The sequence below is a fragment of the Tachyglossus aculeatus genome, chromosome 21 (genome assembly GCF_015852505.1).
Source record: "Tachyglossus aculeatus isolate mTacAcu1 chromosome 21, mTacAcu1.pri, whole genome shotgun sequence".
Classification (NCBI taxonomy): domain Eukaryota; kingdom Metazoa; phylum Chordata; class Mammalia; order Monotremata; family Tachyglossidae; genus Tachyglossus; species Tachyglossus aculeatus.
In genome coordinates this window covers 64,434,348-64,453,767 of record NC_052086.1, presented here as the reverse complement: position 1 = coordinate 64,453,767, position 19,420 = coordinate 64,434,348, and positions in this window count along the sequence as shown.

Here is a 19,420-nt window from a genome sequence, read left to right as displayed (position 1 = left end):
GACTGGGAGTCAGAAGGACCTGTGTTCTAATCCTGATTCTGCCACTTGTCTGCTGGGTGACCTTGGGCAAGTCACTTCACTTCTCTGTGCCTCAGTTACCTCGTCTGTAAAATGGGGGTTGAGACTGGGAGCCCCATGTGGGACAGGGACTGTGTCCAACCCAATTTTCTTGTATCCACCCCTGTACTTAGTACAGTGCCTGGCACATAGTAAGTGCTTAACAAATACCATAATAATAATAATAATAACAATATTTTAATCCCTATTTCAATAATGTTAATAATTGTTATTATTATCATTATTGAAATAGGGATTAAATACCCCTTCTCCTGCTGACATAGAATATGAATGCTGCTTGGCACAGGGAGTGTGTTTGACCTAATTATTTATATTCACCCCAGCTCTTAACACAGTTCTTGGCCCAGAGTAAACAGTTCATGAATACCACAAGTGTTATTATTATTATCTATGGGAACTGTACTTTGCACACAGTAAGCACTCAGTAAATATGGCTGAATTCAAAAATGATGCAATCCAAAATAATGTGTTTCTTGAATCATCCATGTTGGTTATGGGAGCATTCCAAGAGTATTCAATAACGATGCAAACGTTCCTTTCATTTGGGTTGAGCAGACGCAACCTCTGATACTAAAGAATGTCAGTGTATAGCTGCCCATTGCACCAGCAGGAACTTGCAGTGATGATGCCCTGGTAATTGGTATAGAACAATAAATTACTTTTAGGAAAACGAAACATCGAACCTGACTCATTTAGAAATCATCTAATCCCATAATGTCTCATTCATTCATTCATTCAATTGTATTTATTGAGCGCTTAAAGTGTGCAGAGCACTGTACTAAGCGCTTGGGAAGTACAAGCTGGCAACATATAGAGATCGTCCCTACCCAACAGCGGGCTCACAGTCTAGAAGTCTCATGAAATATTAACTGCCTCTAGGCCTAATTTTTAAAATCCGTATTCTATTATTCATCAGTTTTTAAAAGGTGAATAAAAATCAGAAAGCATCAAGGTAGGTGTCTGCACTTAATAAATTAAATTTGCCAAAGAGTGCATTACCATTTTAGATTTACAAGGACATCATTTTCCTCTAGATCCTAATGGACACGATGGGATTAGTGGAAGATGTTATGTGATAATCCTATGTCTAAAGGAGAACTTGGGTTCTGCGGCTGCCCATCTCAGCTTGAGTCTCCAGCTTTTAATGGTTCTTTTAATTGATGAAGTGCTCACTAATGTACTCTTTGGGGAGTAACTAACCCAACATTAGCCCCAAGCCTGTTTTCCTAATGTGCCCTTAATACACCCTACCTCTGCTGCAACTTTCAAGGAGGACACTCTCTGTTCTCATTCCTCTAGGAAAAGCTTGCCAGGCCCTGACATTCAGAGACTTGCAGAAGTCAAAATAAATGGCCCCAATTGCCACGCAACTATCGAGTTGTACTTTCTGAAGTCCCTTGTCAGTGAATATCCTGGGAGTAATAAGGGGCTGACAAAAGAGTCAGTCAGTCAGTGAGTCAGTCAGTTTTGGTTGAGCCCTTACTGTGTGCAGAGCACTGTACTAAACTCTTGGGAGAGTACATTATAACAATAAAACAGACACATTCCCTGCCCAATAAGACTTGTGAGAAACTGGGTATCTATGAGTAGGGGCGAGAACAAGAACAATGCATTGTGGTATGCCCCCAAAAATGTAGGTAGCGTCTGAATAAGCCTAGTGTGTAACATGTCATCAATCATCTACAGATTAAAAACTGAGTGGATAGAGATGTGCCTGGGAGTCAGAAGGTCATGGGTTCTAATCCAGCTCTGCCACTTGTTTGCTGTGTAACCTTGTGCAAGTCACTTCACTTCTCTATGCCTCAGTTACCTCATCTGTAAAATGGGGATTGAGACTAGGAGGCCCTCGTGGGACTGTGTCCAACGCAATTTCCTGTCTCCATCCCAGCGCTTAGTACTGTGCCTGACACGTAGTAAGCACTTAACAAATACCACTATTATTATTATTATTATTGTTACTAAAAGAATAAATGAGAGATCTGGCCAGATCACAGGCTGTGGTCGAACCTTTTGCACATGGGTCAAAGAGTTTGCTATCCAACTTGTCTTTCTGAAAATTGGGTGAACTCTACACTGCCTCTTGACCTCACTGGGATGTCATGAGAGACATGTAAGCTCCTTAAGGGCAGGGAGAGTGCATATTAATTCTGTTGTACTCTACCAATTTCTCAGTACAGGGTTCTGCAGAGTAAGTGCTTAATAAATATGATTGATTGATTTATTAAGATCCTGAGGGTATTATATGACACTCCTCTCCCACCCCAAGCATAGTGGTTTGGGCAATTCACTGCTTCTACAGCTTGTGGTCATGTCATTCTGCAAACAGAAAGGAACTGGAGACACTTTTGTGCAATCCACCACTCCTGAGATTCCTTCTTGGGGTGGACACCTCCAGAAATGTGGATAAGAATCCGGAATTCCAAATCTCTCAATATCTTTTGATTTATTATGCTGATTTGCTGGGCAGGGGGTGTTATGCATTTGACTTTACAGTGTAAACTCCTTGAAGGCAAGAACCAAGTCTACTCCAAAATATTTACCTAAATCTCACAGAATGCTAAGCAATCTAGAGAGTGATGATGATGATGATGATAGAAGCTTTCAATCTATTTTGTTGCTGACCTACTTTTTAGCTTTCCTTTGCCACACAGAGTTTTTAGCAAATTCCCAAATGCTGTACTTCATGTCATATTCTCATGGGGTTTTTCCAGGATTAGTATCTCTTTGGGACTACTGAATTTGCATCACTGTTTATGTTACAATGACCAAGCATTCTTCACACTGGAAGGGCATAAAGCTCTGAAAAATTAAGCACTTTCTATAAAACCAGATCTTCCCCAATCTGACATCTCATATTTAATTTTCTAAAGATACTTGCAGTCGCAAATGAGAAGTTCTAAAGAGGAAAACGAAGAATAGTATGGTAATGAGACATTCTGCAGCAATTGAAATGTTTCATTAAAAGCTACCTAAACCCAAGAACCACTGGCAAGAAGCAGGTGTTTGCCATTTATTCCCTCAATAAATTAAACCAATCTTGTTGGATGCTACTTTCTATTGGAGGGGATGCTTACCACATGTTTGAATTTTCACATACCTCTGTTTACCAAAGAGAAAGTATTCTTAAGTCACTTTTTCCATGTTTACAAATGATTTCACTTCTTGTGTAGGAAAATTACCAATGTTTCAGTTCGTAGATTCACTAGCATAAAGCTCTTCTCTACACCTCTGGAAGAGATCCTGCCTCTGGCCTGGGCCACCCTCTCTCTTCACAACTGAAAGACCATCACTCTACCCACCTTCAAAACCTTATTAAAATGACATCTCCTACAAGAGACCTTCCCTGACTTTGCCCTCATTTCTTCTTCTGCCTCTCCCTTTTGAATCACCTTTGCACTTGAATTTGCACCCCTTATTCACCCCTCCTTCAGTCCCAAAGCACTTATATTCATATCCATAATTTATTTATTTGTAATAATGTCTGTCCCTCTAAACTGTAAGCTCACTGTGCACGGGGAATTGGCTATATTGTACTCTCCCAAGCGCTTTGTACAGTGCTCTGCACTCAGTTATTATTAAGTGCCGTCAAGTCATTTCTGATTCATAGCGACTCAATGGATATACTTTCTCCAGAACGTCCTGTCCTCTGCCATAATCCACAACCTTTCTAACAGTTCTTCCCTTGTCATTGTTATGGTCTCTATCCATCTAGCTGCTGGTCTGCCTCTTCCACATTTTCCCTTGACTTTTCCTAGCATTAATATCTTCTCCAGAGAATTAGTCCTCCTGATTATGTGTCCAAATTATGTTAATCTAAATCAAGTTATTTGTCCTTCCAAAGACCACTTTGGTTTAATTTGCTCTAAAATCCATTCGTTTCTTTTTCGGGCAGTCCAAGGTGTTTGCAAAAGGCTTCTCCAACACCACATTTCAAAACAATCGATGTTCTTTCTATCCTGTTTTTTCACTGTCTGGTTTTCAGTTTCATACATTGACGCTGGAAAGACCATAGAGTTGACCATATGTGTTTTTGTGGCAATTGTGACATTGGCACATTTCATGACTTTTTCTGGGCTCTTCATAGCAAGTCTTCCTAACATTAATCTCCGGCATATTTTTGGCTACTAGTTGCTTTAGTAAGCACTAGGTAAATAAGATGGTTTGATCAATTGATAATTACTCTTTTTAGCTTCATTTCTCAAATTTGAAACAAGATGATGGCACATATTTGAGACTCTTAATTTATTTTTCCATCTTCAAATCTGAACTTTCCCTAGTACCCAGTGACTGTTGTGTTCCATTTGAGATTGTACTTTGCTCTGTCATTAAATAATTTGTTCTGCCTCCTTCCTTGTGAAATCCCTGTTTGAGCTGACCATCAGCAAGTACATGCTTGTCCTGATATAGTACAATTGTGAAGCAGCATGGCTTAGTGGAAAGAGCACGGGCTTGGGAGTCAGAGGACATGGGTTCAAATCGCAGCTCTGCCACTGTCTGCTGTGTGACCTTGGGCAAGCCACTTAACTTCTCTGTGCCTCAGTTACCACATCTGGAAAATGTGGATTAAGACTGTGAGCCTCACATGGGGCAACTTGATTGCCTCGTGTCTACCTCATGCTTAGAACAGTGCTTGGCACATAGTAAGCACTTAAAAAATACCATAATTATTATTACTATTATTATTATCCTCTCTCACATGTTACATACAGTGATAGTGATACTTGTACTTCCCAAGCACTTAGTACAGTGCTCTGCACATAGTAAGCGCTCAATAAATACAGTTGAATGAATGAATGAATGCTTGGCCCAAGCCACCTGAATCGTGCTAGCTCCTCATGTTGAAATAATTCATTTTTGTTCATCTGAGATATGTAGTGTGGCTAAACTAGAAAATATTCCAAATTGCAAAATAAGTGCGTAGCGATGAAAGGGAAAGCAAGTTGGATATATCATGAGCCTCCTTTTTTTAATGGTATTTGTTAAGCACTTACTATGTACCAGGCACTCTACTAAGCACAGGGGTAGATACAAGGTTGTCACATTGACTGAGACTGAGCCCAGATTGAGCCCCTTTTTCCTCTCCTCCCCATCCCCCATCCTACCTCCTTCCCCTACCCACAGCACCTGCATATATGTTTGTACAGATTTATTACTCTATTTTACTTGTACATATTTACTATTCCATTTATTTTGTTAATGATGTGCATTTTGCTTCAATTCTTTTTGTTCTGATGACTTGACACCTGTCCACATGTTTTGTTTTGTTGTCTGTCTCCCCCTTCTAGACTGTGAGCCCGTAGTTGGGTAGGGACCGTCTCTATATGTTGTCAACTTGTACTTCCCAAGATCTTAGTACAGTGCTCTGCCCACAGTAAGCGCTCAATAAATATGATTGAATGAATGAATGAATGATAGCATCAGTAGTTATAGTAATTGCAGTGCTTGTTAAGCACTTACCATGAGTCAAGCACTGTACTAAGTACTGTTGTAGATGCAAAATCATCAAACTGGACATGATCCCTGTCTCACAGAGGTTGACGATCAAAGGGAGAGGGAGAATGGGTATATACCCCCTATTTTACATAGGAGGAAACTGAGGCAGAAAGAAGTGAAGTGACTTGCCTAAGGTCACTCACCTCACAAGTGGCAGAACAGGAATAAAATCTAGGTCTCCTGATTCTCAAGCTCATGCTGTTTCCAGTGGTCCACAATTACTTCTTAATGCACATTGCCTCATTGCTGGTTTGTGCATTCTGAGGCCTCATTGTTAACACTGTCTTGTCTCTCAATGTTGGGCATAGCTCAGAAGTAACTTGATGAAACTACTTGTGAAACAGATATACCTTCAATGGTAGTTCAATTTCACAGCCTCGGAGAAATTGGTACTCAGCCGTAGCTTTGTAAACCTTCAATTTGGTATGAAGAATGATGCTCTGTTGTTTCCAGACTCTGATTGTTAATCTTCCAAAAACCTAAATGGCCTTCTTCATTCTGTTTACTACTTCTTCACATTGTGTGATTAATTGGATAGAGTATAACCTAAGTAGCAGAATTCAGCGACAATATTCAATTATTGCTAATTAACAGTTTGCACTGAGGACATCAGCTAGGTTTGTTTCTGGCTTATGGTCTGTCCCTAGAACTGTGCTATCTCTCTCTCTCTCTCTTTCCCTCTCTCTCTCTCTCTCTCTCTCTCTCTCTCTCTCTCTCTCTCTCTCTCTGTGTGTGTGTGTGTGTGTGTGTGTGTGTGTGAGAGAGAGAGAGAGAGAGGAGAGCAGTTGTCAGCATCCAACAAGCACCTGGGTGAATGTTTCCAAGATCTGAGATTTGCACACCATTGTAATAAGTCATTATGCTGACCTCAAAAACAACAAAAAAAAATTGCTGCTATCATTAATGCATATGCGTTAAAAAATCACAACCAAGAGAAAAAACTAATTATAATAATAATTGTGTAAATCGTTAAATGTTTATGATGTAACAAGCTCTGTACTAACCACTGAGGTACCTACAACACAATCAGATCAGACACAATTCAAGTCCCACCTTGCACTCGCAGTCAGAGGGGGAGGAATAACGGGTATTTAATCCCCATTTTACAGGTGATGAAGCAGGTACAAAAGACTTACTCAAAGTTATACAGCCAGCAATTTTGGACCCCGGCACCTCCAACTCCCAGTCCTGTTTTAGCAACATAAACCCAAGTGAAAGATTTAGATTAATCCCATCCCCTTACTGTAGGGGTTCCTCAAGGTTCAGTTCTTGGTCCCCTTCTCTTCTCGATCTACACTCACTCTCTTGGTGACCTCATTCGCTCCCACAGCTTCAACTATCATCTCTACGCTGATGACACCCAAATCTACATCTCTGCCCCTGCTCTCCCTCCCTCCCTCCAGGCTCGCATCTCCTCCTGCCTTCAGGACATCTCCATCTGGATATCTGCCCACCACCTAAAACTCAACATGTCCAAGACTGAACTCCTTGTCTTCCCTCCAAAACTCTGCTCTCTCCCTGACTTTCCCATCACTACCATACTTCCCGTCTCACAAGCTGGTAACCTTGGTGTCATCCTCGACTCCGCTCTCTCATTCACTCCTCACGTCCAATCCATCACCAAAACCTACCAGTCTCACCTCCACAACATTGCCAAGATCCGCCCTTTCCTCTCCATCCAAACCGCTACCCTGCTCATTCAAGCTCTCATCCTATCCCATCTGGATTACTGTATCAGCCTCCTCTCCGATCTCCCATCCTCGTGTCTCTCCCCACTTCAATCCATACTTCATGCCACTGCCCGGATTGTCTTTGTCCAGAAACACTTTCGGCATGTTACTCCCCTCCTCAAAAATCTCCAGTGGCTACCAATCAACCTATGCATCAGGCAGAAACTCCTCACCCTTGGCTTCAAGGATCTCCATTACCTCGCCCCCTCCTACCTCACCTCCCTTCTCTCCTTCTACAGCCCAGTCCGCACCCTCTGCTCCTCTGCTGCTAATCTCCTCACTGTGCCTCATTCTTGCCTGTCCCACCTGTCCCATCAACCCCCGGCCCACGTCATCCCCCTGGCCTGGAATGCCCTCCCTCTGCACATCCGCCAAGCTAGCTCTCTTCCTCCCTTCAAGGCCCTACTGAGAGCTCGCCTCCTCCAGGAGGCCTTCCCAGACTGAGCCCCTTCTTTCCTCTCCCCCTCGTTCCCCTCTCCATCCCCCCGTCTTACCTCCTTCCCTTCCCCACAGCACCTGTATATATGTATATATGCTTGTACATATTTATTACTCTATTTTATTTGTACATATTTATTCTATTTATTTTATTTTGTTAATATGTTTTGTTTTGTTCTCTGTCTCCCCTTTCTAGACTGAGTCCACTGTTGGGTAGGGACCATCTCTATATGTTGCCAACTTGTACTTCCCAAGCGCTTAGTACAGTGCTCTGCACACAGTAAGCGCTCAATAAATATGATTGAATGAATGAATGAATTAAAACAATGCCCGAGGAGCAGCCTAGGATATTATGATTCCAAATCTAATGGGGGAGGGATGCAGAGACCTAAAAAACAGGCAGCAAAAGGGAGGAACTCAGGAGAGTTAACACATAAGAGGAATAAAAAGGGGTTTTTGGATTTATTTCCCCCCTAATTGTTCCCAGTGTGGCTCGGTGTAAAGAGTGCGGGCTTGGGAGTCAGAGGTCATGGGTTTGACTCCCACCTTCCCCACATGTCTGCTGTGTGACCTTGGGCAAGACATTTAACTTCTCTGTGCCTCAGTTCTCTCATCTCTAAAATGGGGATTAAGACTGTGAGCCCTACGTGGGACAACCTGATCACCTTGTATGCCCCCCCCAGCTCTTAGAACAGTGCTTTGCACATAGTAAGCGCTTAACAAATACTAACATTATTATTATTACCTCCACTTGAGCCGGTTGTGGGCGGGGATTGTTTCTCTTTGTTACTGAATTGTACTTCTGAAGAGCTCAATACAATGCTCTGCGCACAGTGAGTGCTCCATAAATATGATTGAATGAATGAAATGAATGAACCCTCCACCAAACAGCTGTTCAGGCATTATCTTTTTTTATTTATTTCTTTTTGGTACTTGTTAAGCATTTACTAGGAGCCAGGCACTAGTACTAAATGCTGGGGTAAGTACAAAATAGGTTGGATACAGTCCATGTCCCACATAGGGATTCACAGTTTTCATCTCCATTTTATAGATGATGTAACTGAGGCACAGAGTAGTGAAGTGACTTGCCCAAGGTCACCCAGCAGACAAGTGGGATTAGAACTCAAGTCCTTCTGACTACCAGGCTCATGCTCTATCCATGGACACTGATCTGGGTTTCAGAAGTTAACTCTTCTGGAGAATTTTTATAGGACAAAAATGTGGAAAAGCGAGGGCTGGAATCACAACTCAGAGCTGATACAGGTGATTGAAAAAAGATTAACAAAAATCTTTGACAGCCTCCTTAAAATCCAATGACTGTAATGATAGTCACATGTTGATTATTGGAAGCTTTGATTCCTCAAAGCTGGAGAATAGCATTTGCCCAGTTTATCACCTTAATCAGGGAAGTGCTTTGGTCTCTTGATTTTAGGATCGGTGTTTTCGCCACTGAATCTTGCAGTTAGGAAGGATATATAACCTTGAGCAAAATAACTGGTTGGAGAAGTCAGATTCCAGGGTGGAAGCTCAATTATATGTCTCCTCACTCACCTCACTGGCATTTTTAGGTAGCAGAAGAGACGGGTTCTCTAGAATTATGGCTGATGTCTAATCCAGTGTGTATTATATTTACCAACCCTTTCTTTAAGGGGAAAGACTATGATCAGGCCTTGTTTGGCCCTTTTTAAGTACTTCTAGAGGAATGTAACGCTTGAGCTATCTGCAAGCTAAAATTTTCCCCTCCAGAGAAAGAACCTGATGTTGCTGGAAAGAGACTGCCAAAACAGAGGGCCTAATCCTTTTCTTTTTGAGAAACCTCATTTAAGCTAATTTCAGGAAATGGGAAAATATAGATTTTTAAATAATATTTGCCCATCCATCTTACCCTACTAGATTTCAAGACCTTAGAAGGCAGAGATGGTGTGTGTTGCACCTGTTTTACTGTCCCAATTGCTCAGTGCAATACTTTGCACTTGGTAGACAGGAAGAGGAGCGCACATTTGCACACTTACTGTGTGAAAAGCACTGTTCTAAGCCTTTGGAAAGAATACACAGGTGAGAATTAGACATGGTAACTGGCTTCCCAGGGGTTCACACTCAACCTAAGAATCATATTCATTCATTCAATCGTATTTATTGACCGCTTACAGTGTGCAGAGCACTGTACTGTGCAGCGTAAGTGCTTGGGAAGTACAAGTTGGCAACAGAGATGGTCCCTACCCAAAAGCGGGCTCACAGTCTATGTGAGGGGCACTAGTGACAGTTGCAAAAGGGGAAATTAGAGAATAGAAGCAATAAAAATATACAGAAAATACATTTATAAAGACAGTAGGGTACTGTGATTAGGGACACAAAGAGAACAGAAAGGGAGAAGTCCCAAAGGCATTCAAAAACCATTGATGATAATATTGATGTATTGACAAGGAGGATTTGGGGGCCTTAAGCGTGCAGTTTGCACTTTGCCAAACACCATGTTAAATTTAATGCCCTTCTGCATATCACTTCCTGTGATTGCAGGTGAGCCAGATATTGCTTCCTGTGAACACAGGTCAGCCAGACAGATAGGCTCAAAGCAAAGACCTAAATGTATACACAACTGCAGGTGTCTAGGTGAGATGTCTTCCAAGAGCAGAAGACAATGGGACAGTAATTAATAGGTTAGGGTCATTACTGGAAGAAGCCCTATGTAATGGTCAACAAACAAAGCATAAAGGCTGGAGGGGAATGCCTGTCCTTGCTTGCTCACTGTTATCCAAAAAGACAACTAAGTCATTCCAGGCAGAGGGGACTATCTGAGGGGATGCTCGGTCTGGTCTCAGCTATTACTTGGCTGCACAATGTCCTCTGAAGGGAAGGAGAGTTCAGCTCAGGCGGAAGAACTTTTGGCCAGGGGATGCCCATGCCAGTCTGGCCCATTAAAGACCTCAAGATTGAATGGGACCGATCAACCTGCAGTAGGAAATTCTCATTGCCCCTGGTTTGAGGGCATAACAGAAACAAGATCCTTTACTATTTATGTTTTCCTGAATGCTAAAAAATGTTTCCTTTTTGTTATACTGAATATCAGGGTTTATTCCATATGTAAAGCTGAGTCACGAACACCCCTGTCCCTAATTGACTCTATTGGGATGTAACAGAGCCCCCAAAACAACATTTATTAATGGTATTGATTAAGCACTTACTATGTGCCAGGCACTATGGTACATGCAAGATAATGAGGTTGGACAGAGTCCCTGTCCCACATGAGGCTCCTAGTGCAAGTTGGAGAGAGGAGGATTCCCATGCTGGGAAGCAGCATGGTTTAGTGGAAAGAGCATGGGCTTTGGAGTCAGAGGTCATGGGTTCAAATTCTGGCTCTGCCAATTGTCAGCTGTGTGACTTTGCGCAAGTCACTCAACTTCTCTGTGCCTCAGTTACCTCATCTGTAAAATGGGAATTAAGACTGTGAGCCCCCCGTGGGACAACCTGATCACTTTGTTACCTGCCCAGCAGTTAGAACAGTGCTTTGCGCTAGTAAGCGCTTAATAAATTATTATTTTTAATTATTATTTAATCCCCATTTAGCAGATGAATTGAGGCACAGGAAGGTTAAGTGACATGCCCAGGGTCATGCAGCAGAAAAGTTTTGTAACGGGGATTAGAAGCCTGGACTTCTCAGACCCATGATTTTTCCACTAGATCAGGATGCTTCATGTGAACTATTGAAGGCATGGACTTTATGGCGTATCTTCATCAGTGGTATTTAATAAATGATCACTCTGTGCATCCAAAGCACTGTACAATAGAGTTGATAGAGTCCCTGCCCTCAAGGAGATTACAGTCCAGAGGGAGCATAGAATCTTGATCCTACATATAAGGTGAGTCTGTAGTTTTTAGTTTAGAAGAAAAGACTTTCTGCTTTTAAGCTGTCAACCAAATATAACTGATTTGCAAGCAGAAACTGGCCCACCCCGCAAGACCACCAACCCAAATTTAAATTAAATTATATTTTTAATTGTTTAAGTTACGTTAAGTCCATCCTGATGATTAATAGACTTCTAGACTGGGAGCCCATTGTTGGGTAGGGACCGTCTCTATATGTTGCCAACTTGTATTTCCCAAGTACTTAGTACAGTGCTCTGCACACAGTAAGCACTCAATAAATGCGAATGAATGAATAATAGACCATTTTTTAGGTTTTACCATGCTTACTGAAGGGAAAAGGAAAAAGTAGTGGAAAATCCTCTTTTCACTTGCTTTGTACTTTGCTGGTCTTGATCTCTCATTATATTCTCAAAACAAACCACAGGGGCATTTGACTGAGAAGTGAATTATCACTTGGCTTCCACAGCCACCTTATTTTCTCTTCCAATGGATACCAAGCATTGCTGCATTAAATTTTTTTTTTCAGATTGCTTCAGTATAATTTCTGATCTTCAACATACCTGTTCAACCTTCTGTTTCTCCTTTTTTGGAGAACTCTTCTTCATGTGACTTCAGAAAATAAATGATTATGAAAAGGAGGCTCCAGCACTATGAATTTGTGCTAGGTTTTGGGAACAGCACAAAGACGCCCATTCCAATTGTGTACATGACTATTTTGGGAAGAAATTCAGCTGGTCACCATGTAGGTTGTTGTACTAGCACAACAATGCTTGTCTTTTTAGCTGAATGGCATGGTACTTTCCAGTAAACAATTGTGAGAAGGAATATTCTAGGTTCTGTGCTTTACAGCTGAAAGACTATGGGGTTCTTTTCCAAATTTGGAAATTGAGGAAACAAGGGGCACTATGCCAACACATTCTTTTGACTTTTCTACTTCCCAAAGACATGTCAGGGATGTGATTTTCCAGTGGTGTCAAAGGATCTTTATGGCCTGGATTCTTCCATCAATTATTATCCTCACAGTGTGGCTACACAGTTGGTCTGTTTGACCTAGCAGATGTTACATTGAATAAGGAGATACCTATGCAAGCCTCTCATGACCACAGGATAATCCTCTTCCAAAAGTTAGATTATCTTTAAATCTTACCACTTCTCCCTAACACAATTACAAGTAGAAACTGTTTGACCTAGAGAATAAAGCATGGTTCTGAGAGCTAAAGGACTTGGGTCCTAATCTCAGCTGTTGCGACTTGCCTGGTGTGAAAACTTTGGCAAGTTACTTAGCTTCTCTGTACCTCGGTTTCCTCTGCTGTAACATAAGGATTCAGTACCTTTTCTTCCTTTTACTTGACTATGAGCTTCATGTGGGAAAAGGACTGTATTTGGCCTGATTAACTAGTATGTACTCCAATGCTTAGCAGAGTGCTTAACAGATAGTATGCAATTAACGAATGCCATTTTTTAAAAAAGTAGTAGCTCTCTCATCCTCCTTGGAGGGTTTCCTTTTTAAGTACTAAAATTCCACAATCTTTCGAATTATCTTTCGGGTTTTACTTTATTGTGCTTCGTGGTGGGCAGTGCCTGGCCAGTGCTCTATCTACTATTCCAAGCTGCTTCTCACTGTAGTGGGCAGGGAGGAGTTATCAATAAGGAAATTTTTGAGAGGCAATGGGATCTTGTGTGAAAAAACATGGGCCTTGGACTCAGAGGACCAGATTCTCATCCCAGCCTCACCACTTACCTGCTTTGTGACCTTGGGCAAGTCATTTAACTTCTTTGTGCTTCATTTCCCTTATCTGCAAAATGGGGTTTCAGTGCCTGTTCTCCCTCTTACTTAGACGATGAGTCCCATGTGGGACCTGATTATCTTGTATCTACCCCAGCACTTAGTACAGCTCTTGATACAGCATAAATGCTTAACAAATACCACAATTATTATTTGAGGTTAGAGGCTAGAGGTACCCCCTTTTTTCTGTCATTATCATTATTATCATCATTACCATAATCATCATCAACAAAGTAGTTTAATAAGTCCCACAAGGTTCAGTATTTGCAGACCTCTTAATATGAACTTTCTTGATTTAAAATGAGCTTTCTGCAGATATTCTTGGGAAAATATCTCAGCATTTTGGCTCCATCTGTGAAAATTGCAAAATTACAATTGGCTAAAGCAAGAAACCTTATTAAAATATACTAAGCTTCCCTACATGCAAATTAGGTGAGATTGCCTTCCAGCCCATAAATGCTGATAACATTTAAACTGACAACCTTCTTATCTCAAACTGTCTTTGAATATAGTTACAAGTGTCAGATTTAATCGGGAGACTTGTCAGAAAAATGGACTGTATTTCTGCTATCTGATTTCTAAGTGGCATATGAGGAAGAGGAATTGGGCATAAGTTCTTTAGACTTGTATAGACCTTCCCATTTCATATGTTCTGAGCATGTTGTTATAGCCAAACATACTGTGTTTGTGCTACTCGTTTTTAATAAGTTGATCTATGGCTTTAGACAAACATTGAAATAGATTAGGAAGAGGGGAAATAATAGAATAAATGAATATTTACATAAACATTTGGGGGCTAGGGTGACTATCCAAGTGCTTAAGGGAAACACAGTCAGATGCATAGTTGAAAAAGAGGAGCAGGTGAGTAAGGGAAAAAAATGGGCTTAGTCTAGGAAGGTCTTTTGGAGAAGATGTGATTTTGCAGGCTTACAGGTTGTCCATTCCCCTCTCAGGATAGGATCTGGTGAGTTTTCAGTACTCTACCAGTCTCGGCTATGGGAGGGAGAGTCAAGCAGAGGCATATCCATGCCATTCCAAGCTTGGGCAGTGGCTGGTGAGTAGAAGGCAATCTGCTCTAAATCCAGTTGTGCTGGGCAGCAGTGGCATGGAAGAGAGTCGAGGGCAGAGACTCAAGTATACTGCACGGAAGAAGGCAATGGTAAACCACTTGCTAATTTTACCAAGAAAACTCTATGGATACACTACCAGAATGTTTGCAGTTGGAGGTGGGGCACTCTGGGAAAGATGTGTCCAGGAGTCGCTATGGGTCCGAGACCACTTGACAGCATAAAACAAGACAAGACAGATTTAAGCTTAGATCACGACATCACTAAAACCTGCCCTTTCCTCTCCATTCAAAAGGCTACTAGGCTGATCCAAGCACTTATTCCACCCTGTCTTTACTACTACATCAGCTTCCTGTTGCCCAGATCATTTTCCTAAAAAAACCTTCAGCCATGCTTCCCCAATCCGCAAGGACTTCCAGGGGTTGCCCATCCATGTCTACATCAAACTGAAAACTCCTTACCTTTGGCTTTAAAACACTCAATTACCTAAGTGCAGCAGTGTGGCTCAGTGGAAAGAGCATGGTCTTTGGAGTCAGAGGTCACAGGTTCAAATCCCGGCTCTGCCAATTATCAGCTGTGTGACTTTGGGCAAGTCACTTAACTTCTCTGTGCCTCAGTTACGTCATTTGTAAAATGGGGATTAAGACTGTGAGCCCCACGTGGGACAACCTGATCACCTTGTAACCCCTCCAGCGCTTAGAACAGTGCTTTGCACATAGTAAGCGCTTAAATACTATTAAAAAAAAAGGTGACTTGCTCAAAGTTACACAACAGACAAGTGGTGGAAGCAGGATCAGAACCCAGGTCCTTCTGACTCCCTGGCTTGTGCTCTATGTACTAGGCCATGCTGATGTCTGTCTCCCCCTCTAGACTGTAAGCTCCTTCTGGACAGGGAACATGTCTACCTACTCTGTTTTACTGTACTCTCCCAAGCAATTAACATAGTGTTCTGCACACAGTAAGTGCTCAATAAATATGAGTGATTGATCGATCAATTCCTATGGCTAACATGATTTCAGTAGTGTGGCAAATGTGAACATTTCCATTTAGTGTCGCAGGAACCTTTCAAGCTAATGCCACCCACAGTTGTTTCACTGCACCTTTTAAGTATTTCAGATCCTGTTGTTAGATTGAAGGAAGTGAACTCAGAGATTTCCAAAAGCCACTAGATTGTCTTTCCAGTTTACGTAGACGACATAGGTGATTCCCAAATTCCCCCTTCTATTCCCTATGTAACATATGGAGTGCTCATCATTATAACTAATACAACAATGTCGCTGGCCAACATTTGCATTAAAAGTCACTGTCTCTTTTGGATTAAAATGGTGACTTTGCACAGGAGCAGATGGTGAGGTGAAAGTAAACCAGAACCATCTGGAACTCTGAACCCGTCAAATAGTAAGTGTTGATGCGGCTGTTCCAGTATGAGTTATTTCAAAATAGATGGTGATTTTGCTTATTTCCTTTGACATTGAAACTGGAATTGCTCTGGGGATTCTTGGGGGTTGCTTTGGAGTCATGAATTTGAACCCTGGCTTTTTAGGGAAAACCCTATCATCTCTCAGATGCCTAGCTGGGTACCCAGCCAGCTGAGAGCAGTGTCACAAGACCGTATAGCTGACATCCTTCCATCTGTCTCTCATTTCCTCTCTTTTCTCCTTCCCTCCATTTGTCTCTTCCCACCCTCTTCCTCCTCACCTCTCATTTTCTCTCTATCTTCCAACACTAAGGCTTTAGTTACCCATTCTTACCTATTAAAGATTATCTCCTATACTGAATATTCTTTTTGACTTGTACTGAAGTGTGTCTTTAAACATCACAACCATAGAGAACAATGAGATGCTTCTGAAATAAAACTTCTGAAATGCTTCTGAAACAAAAGTTCTGAAGTTTTACCTTCTTTGTTTAGCAACCACTGCTTTCATATCTGTAGATCGCATATTTTTTTTTAGTGAGAAAGACATATTTGGAGGAGAAAAGCTATAATGAATGACAACCACATCATGAGAAATTAAATGTGTCTCAGGAAGGACCTAAAATAGTATGATTAATTAAAATTTACTGTTCTGAGAATGGGTGTGTGTACACTGAGAGAAGGATAAATGAACAATGAATTTTCCAGGGCTTAAAATACCATATGAATATTAACTTTTATTTTATTTCCCTATACTCCATTGTTATAGTGAATATATGATAATTCATTGAGTTTTAAATTTGTTCATTGTACTTGAGATTAGAAAGACATTCTTTGATAAGGACCATGCATTAGGAGTTAAACAGTAAAATACACATTTTGGAACAATTAATTCTAAGTAGTTTAAGGCTCTGAGGCAGGGGGACAGTTGGTATTATTAAAAAATAGTAAGAGTAATATGTTGTTCTGCTGCTTTTCTGTACGAGCTGGGTAATTGCAGAATATGTGGTAGTTTATTCAAATTTATTTGAATATTGAAAATTCAAAGTACTTACTGCTCTTCAAAGCCTGGAGCATTTATTAGTGTTTCTGTTATCCTTGATGCCCAGTGATTCTTACTGATGGCTGCTCAGGCCGAACTGCAAAATAATGGCCTACTCCGTACAACAGGTAACCTGTGGTTCTCAGGAACAAAGGTAGGCAAAGCTTGCTTGCTGCTCCCATTAACCTCCAGTGGGAAGCTTTGATTTTTTTGTAACAATAAACAGTGGATGTGACCAGGTAAAGAGGAATGCTTTGAGGGAGATGGGAGGGATTTGCTTGAAACTGGGAATTAAGTGGCCAGAACCCTTTATAATGTACTGCGTCCCTGCACTGTTACCTGCTCTTTGCACTTCACAATTCAGTGGAAAAATAGATGGTAGGGACAGAAGAGTGAGACTGGCTCTGTACAGTCACTAGCAGTGGAGTTGATTCTTACAAGCTCGCAACCTACAGTCTTGGATCAGTGGTTCATCCATCGTTCCCAAGGAGCAACTCCATCTACATCATTAGCATCATCTGGTGGAAAGAACAGGGACCTGGGAGACAAAAGACCTGGGTTCTTTTTAAGACTCTGCCACTTGCCAACTGTGTGAACCTTGGGCACTTAACTTCCCCATGCCTCAGTTTTCTCATCTGTAAAATAGGGATTCAGTACCTGTTTTAGGTGATGAGCCCCTTGTGGGACAGGGCCTGGGACTGACCTGAATATCATGACCCCAGTGCTTAATAAAGTGCTTAGCATATAGTAAACACATTTTAAACACCACAATTATTATTATTATTTTCATCAGCTCTTTATTTCTCAGTCATGGAAAAAATGGAGACTCTAGATAAGAGAAGCAAAATTTATTAACTTACTGGTGCTTTTTCATGTTCCTTCTGACAAAGGGCTCTAATTACATTATCTTTTTCTTAGAGAGTGCCAATGTACTCACTAAACCTCAATCTCATCTATCTCACTGCTGACCACTCACTGACATCCTGTCTCTGGCCTGGAACTCCCCTTTCTATTGAGCAGTTGATCACTCTCTCCACCTTCAAGCCAAGCGCATCTCCTTTCCTTGACTAAGCCCTCATTTCCCCTACTCCCTTTCCCTGCTGTATCACTCTTGCACTTGGATTGATACCCTTTATTCATCCTATCCTCAGCCCCAGAGAACTTATGTACATAGCTGCTCCTACCCAGCTGCTCCTACCCCATGCCCAGGTCCGAAAAACCAGTGCCGGGACGGGGGGTGGGGGAGCGCCTACTCTGGGCCCGTGCAGTAAGCACTTAATACATCCCTTCAAAGCCCTACTGAGAGCTCACCTCCTCCAGGAGGCCTTCCCAGACTGAGCCCCCTCCTTCCTCTCCCCTTCCTCCCCCTCCCCATCCTCCCGCCTTACCTCCTTCCCCTCCCCACAGCACCTGTATATATGTATATATGATTGTATGTATTTATTACTCTATTTTATTTGTACATAATTTTTCTATTTATTTTATATTGTTAATTTGTTAATATGTTTTGTTCTCTGTCTCCCCCTTCTAGACTGTGAGCCCACTTTTGGGTAGGGACCATTTCTATATGTTGTCAACTTGTACTTCCCAAGAGCTTAGTACAGTGCTCTGCACACAGTAAGTGCTCAATAAATACGATTGAATGAATGAATGAATAGACACAATCTGTAATGTATGTATTTATATTCTGTCCCCTCTAGACTGTATGATCCTTTTGGGCAGGTAATGTGTCTATGCTGTGCTATTTTGTACTCTTCCAAGCTCTTAATGCTCTGCACAGAGTAAGAACTCAACAAATACAATTGATTGATTGACTTCCCAAGCGCTTAGTACAGTGCTCTGTACACAGTAAGCGCTCAATAAATATAATTGATTGATTGATTGACTGAAACATGATCCAAAGGACAAAGAACTTGTAAATACACAGGAAAAAATTAACTAGACAGAGTCCCTGCCTTCATGGATCTCACCATCTAAAAGGAAAGATGAACACAGAAACCATTATAAGTCTAAGGATATAAATTGGAATTTCAACATAATAATCAGAGTTGTAGTATTTGCCAAGTACTTACTATGGGAATGGGCTCTGCTAAGCACTGGGGCAGATTGAGAACAGTCAGGTCAAATACACTCCCTGTACCTCAGGAAACTGTCTAAGGAAGAAGGAGAACAAGTATCGAATCCCCATTTTACAGGTGAGGAAACTGAGTCACAGAGAAGTGACTTCCCCAAAGTCACACAACAGATACCTGGCAGAACTGGGATTAGAACCCTTGACTCTCCCACACAGTCCTGTGCTTTGTCCTCTAGGCCACGCTGCTTTGCCATCATCAAGGCAGCACCAATAATCACCTCCTAATCCCAAGACACAGTCCAGGAATCTACCTTCTTGCCCTAACACTCCAAAGTTTGTCTTGTCTTGTATGGTAAAGTCATTTCCAACCCATAGCAAATCCATGGACACACCTCTCCCAGAATGTCCTACCTCCATCTGAAATCATTCTAGTA